Source organism: Phyllostomus discolor, chromosome 2 (assembly GCF_004126475.2).
Source record: "Phyllostomus discolor isolate MPI-MPIP mPhyDis1 chromosome 2, mPhyDis1.pri.v3, whole genome shotgun sequence".
Classification (NCBI taxonomy): domain Eukaryota; kingdom Metazoa; phylum Chordata; class Mammalia; order Chiroptera; family Phyllostomidae; genus Phyllostomus; species Phyllostomus discolor.
Window position 1 is genome coordinate 181,046,169 of NC_040904.2, and position 5,125 is coordinate 181,051,293.

The window sequence follows — 5,125 nt, forward strand, 5'->3', positions numbered from 1 at the left end:
ACCATGTGGAAAAGAACTAAACCTTGAATCTTTCTATATACCCTACATAAAAATTAATTTAAGTTGAATCGTAAATGTGAAAGATTAAAAACAGTAAACCGTCTAGGAGGAAATATAGTCTAAATTTTTATGACCACAAGATAGATACATATTTTTAAGGATGACATATAATCATTAAGTAAAAAATATTGGTAAATTGGATTTTATTAAAATTAAGAACCTCTACTCATAAAATGTAGCATCCAGACAGTAAATAGACAAATCACAGTGTAGGAGAATATATTTGTAATACATAAATCCAGCAAAGAGCTTTGGGGTGTATCAAAAACTCTTCTAAATAAATAAATAAATAGCCAGCCCCCCCCCCCGCCCACATAAAAATAGAAACAAGAAACTCCTGTAGTGTCCTATAATTAATCTAATTACTGATCCATTAGGGTTAAATAAATGGCTACATAGTGCATACTGAGAATATGTTCCACTCTTTGGCCTGGTTCAAGGCTCTCCACAGTCTAGTCTCTCCTGTCTGTCTGCCTTTACCTCACACTGCACACCTGGATCATCTCTCTGCCTCAGCCGTTGAACATGCCTGCCCATGTCTACTACCCCTGCATGTTGATGCTTACCAGAAAAGTACATTCAACACTGTTTAGCCACAACAGACAATTTATAGTCACTTGATGAGTAAAATGCATGTATAAAAGAAGAAGTTAGTAAATGCTTTCTTTCCTGTTCTCTGCCTTTTGAAATCCTTTCTATCCTTTGAGGTCTACCCATCTATCCCCTCTTCTGTAAAGGCTTTCCTAACCTAATAGCAAAAGTCATGTTTCCCTCAGTTATTCTAACTCTTAACAAAACTATTCCTTTTATTCTTATCACATTCTATCATGTGTAATTTTTTCATATTCACAGATACTACTATCCCATCAAGAGGATAAATACCAGAAAAGCAAAGAACATGCCTGGCACCTGTTTATGTTAGAGAGCATCTGTTCAGTTGACTCATAGATAGTGGTGTTCAGTATTTTTCAGGAAATGGTATAGTGTAATGGATAAATATAATCTTTAAAGTCAGACAGACCTGAACTCTGGCTCTAGTTCTGTCACTTTATACATGTGTGGCTCTGGACAATTGAATGCTATAGGCATCAATTTCCTCACTTGTGAAAGACAGTTGAAAAAAGAATGAAATGGAGTCCTGGCTAGCATAGCTCAGTGGATTGAGCTCAGGCTGTGAATCAAAGTGTCGCAGGTTCGATTCCCACTCAGGGCACATGCCTGGGTTGCAGGCCACAGCCCCCAGCAACCACACATTGATGTTTCTCCCTCTCTCTCTCTCTCTCTCTCTCTCCCTCTCTCCCTCTCTTCCTTCTCTAAAAATAAATAAATAAAATCTTTAAAAAAAGAATGAAATAGGATAATATACAGAGTACTTAAACAGGAAATGTGATAACTGATAGCTAGTAGTAGCAGTAGCAGTAGAGTTCACTATTGATTATGGCTGACTCTGAATTGTAAAAGCACTTACCCAGAAATCTAAGGGAGAAACAAATATGAACACAGAACAACAACAGAACTAAAATACTGCAATAGCTATGGAAAATTTGGAGCATATAAAAATGTCCAGCTTGTCTTTCTTCTACTATAGACTAATCTATATGTGATCAAAGGTCTTTCACAGAATTCTGTTTCCAACACTGCATGAATTTTCTCATTCCATCACAGATGTCTGATTTCTCACCACCTCCTAAAATACAGAGTCTCAAACAAATGACACAAAGTTATTTCAGACACAGCATGATCCACCCCAGTGGTTTCTTTTCTGTTCCTAGTGAAGGTTAGAGGTACTCTTCTGCAAAAGACATAACTTGAAACTTGGGGTTCTTAATAGCCTTAGAAACTTCTCAATTTCTTCTGTTCTCTCATTAGGAAATGAGGAAAAAAGCTGCTAACCAACTTTAATTTACCAACTTAAATTTGCTTATACTTCAAATTGTCAAGGGACTAATGAAAGCAGCTTCATTTATGTAGATAGTGTCTTGAGGCTTCCCAATAATAACTAGTTCACCCTTGGAGAACTATGCCCCCATTGTCACTTGTTGTCATGCTCAATGATGAATAATGTGGGGTGTAGTGATCAGAAAGGAAGAGAAGCAGGGTTTAGCCCCATTCTTGTCTTTTGTGCTTCCATGTTGAACTTGGCTGGGCTCCATACACTTTTCTTTTAAAGTATACTTTATTGATTATGCTATTACAGTTGTCCCAATTTTCCCCCCTTTGCCCCACTCTGCCCCGTACTCCCCTTCCCTCCAGCAATGCCCCCACCTTAGTTCTTGTCCATGGGTTGTACATATAAATTCTTTGGCTTCTTCATTTCTTATACTATTTTTAACATCTCCCTGTCTATTTTGTACCTACCAATTATGCTTCTTAATCACTACACCTTTTCACCCATTCTCCCCCTTCCCCCTCACAGCTGATAACCCTCCATGTGATCTCCATTTCTGTGATTCTGTTCCTGTCCTAGTTGTTTGCTTAGTTTTGTTTTGTTTTGTTTAGGTTCAGTTGTTGATAGTTGTGAGTTTGTTGTCATTTTACTGTTCATACCTTTGTCCTCTTTTTCTTAGATAAGTCCCTTCAATGTTTCATATTATAAGGGCTTGATGATGGTGAACTCCTTTAACTTGACCTTATCTAGGAAGCACTTTATCTGCCCTTCCATTCTTAATAATAGCTTTGATGGATAGAGTAATCTTGGGTGTAGGTCCTTGCTTTTCATCACTTTGAATCTTCTTGCCAGTTCCTTCTTATCTGCAAAGTTGTTTGTTTTTGTTTTTCGGTTTTTTTTTTTAGAAATTAGCTAATAGTCTTATGGAAACTCCTTTGTAGGTAACTCCACTTTTGCTGCTTTTAGGATTCTCTCCTTATCTTTAATCTTTGGCATTTTAATTATGATGTGTATTGGTGTGGTCCTCTTAGGGTCCAACTTGTTTGGGACTCTCTGTGATTCCTGGACTTGTATGTCTATTTCCCTCACCAAATTATTGAAGTTTTCTTTCATTACTTTTTCAAGTAGATTTCCAATTTCTTGCTCTTCCTCTTCTCCTTCTAGCATTCCTATGATTCAGATGTTGGCACATTTGGAGATGCCCCAGGGTCTTCTTATACTCTCCTCATTTTTTAAAATTCTTGTTTCTTCTTTCTGTTCTGGTTGTATGTTTATCTCTTCCTCATGTTCCAAATTGTTGAATTCAATCCAAGCTTCCTTCCCTTCATGATTGGTTCCCTGTAGATTTTTCTTTATTTCACTTAGTGTAACCTTCATTTCTTCCTTTATGTTTTTGCCATACTCAATGAGTTCTCTGGGCATCTTGATTACCAGTGTTTTGAACTCTGTATCTGATAGGTTGGCTATCTCCATTTCATTTAGTTCTTTGGGCAGGGGCGGTTGTTCTCTTCTTTCATTTGGGCCATATTTCTTTGTCTCCTCAATTTTGCAGACTCCCTGTGTTTGTTTCTGTGTGTTAGGTAGAACTGCTTTGGCTCCCCATCTTAGTGCACCCAGTAAGTTGTATGGGATGGAGCATTAGGTATTCACCAGGGTGGGGCAACCTGCTTTAATGCTTTCTGGCTCTGTGGGGGTTGAGGGCTTGGAGAGGGGACAGTGATGCTATCTGGCTTCTGGAGGTTTGCCTAGCACTGACCCCATTTCCAGTCACTTCACCTACTTCCCACATGCAACTGGCACCCTTCCAGCTGGTGGTGAATCCCAGAGTGGGTGGGCTTGCAAACATTCTTAGTCCATGTGGGCCCTTTAAATGCACTTTCCTGAGAAACCAGCAGTTTCTCCTGCTGCCCCAACCCCCATTGGTTTTAGAGCCAGAAGTTATAAGCCTGTATCTTCCCAGCATTGGAACCCTGGGCTGTGCTGCCTGGCCTGGGGCTGGAATCACTCATTCCCAAGGTATCCCTCCCAATTTTCATCCACCATGTGCGAATATAGGACTACCATTCCACTGCCAGCACTGCTGCCTCTCCATGCCATACTGCACCCATTCTGTCCAGACCCCACACCTTCTACCTGTCTGAATGAATATGGCTTCTTTAAATCCTTGGTTGTTGGACTTACATACAGTTCAATTTTCTCATAATCCTGGGTGGTTTTTCTGTTGAGGTTAGTTGTAATTCTTTATGTGGTTGCGCAAAGAAGCAGAGCATGTCTATATACACCTCCATCTTGACCAGAAGTCCATATGCTCATATCTGTTCCTGCCGACATGGGCAAGGCTCATGTTCAGGCTTCTGATAACTCTTTTTCATATTCCTTTAATCCAGTGCTTGTCACACACAGTGTTCCTGTGTGACTCCAAAGTTTCAAAAGCTGTAGAGAGGGAACATTCAACTATAATATTGAATAATGATTGCCTTTACCCTGTTTGCAGAGGGAAAAAAAGGTTGTATATAGTATTTTCCTAATTCAAATTGTTCTCCAATAATTTTTTATAAGTCTTTGGCTCCAGACACCACATTTCTTTTAAAGGTTCCCAGTAGATGACAGAAAAAAATGAAATTTCAAATTCGTATTGACAGGGAAACCAAAAACCAAGCATTTGTTCTTGGTTCAACAATTTGTTGGGTGTTTTATTTTGAGTTAAAATGTGTAAGATGTTGGTTGTGTAAGATTATATGGTGTCCAGATAATGAAAAGTGGATTATTTTATTAGAAAAATACATAAAAAATAGTGTATATATGAAATAAAAATATGTTTATTTGTATTTTTAACAATATTTTACAACGATATAGAATTCTGCAAATAAGACCAGGTGTTCTGGATCTCTCCCTCCTGAACAAATCTGAGATGCCTTTTCTTAGACTAATAAGCACTATTATTCCTCTAAAGAACATGGATAGAAAAGACTAGTAGATAAAGGCTAAGTCTAAAGTACATGGACCCTATGTGTAAAGTAACTATGCAGTTATTTATGAACCATTGCTAAAATTGATATGAATGTCTGAGGATTCAAACTACTGTTTGGCATTTGCTATCATATATGTAGATCTGAGATCTTAACATTGTGTTGTAGTAGAATTTTTGATTGGGAAGTCTGGTAAAGGTATTTGGCC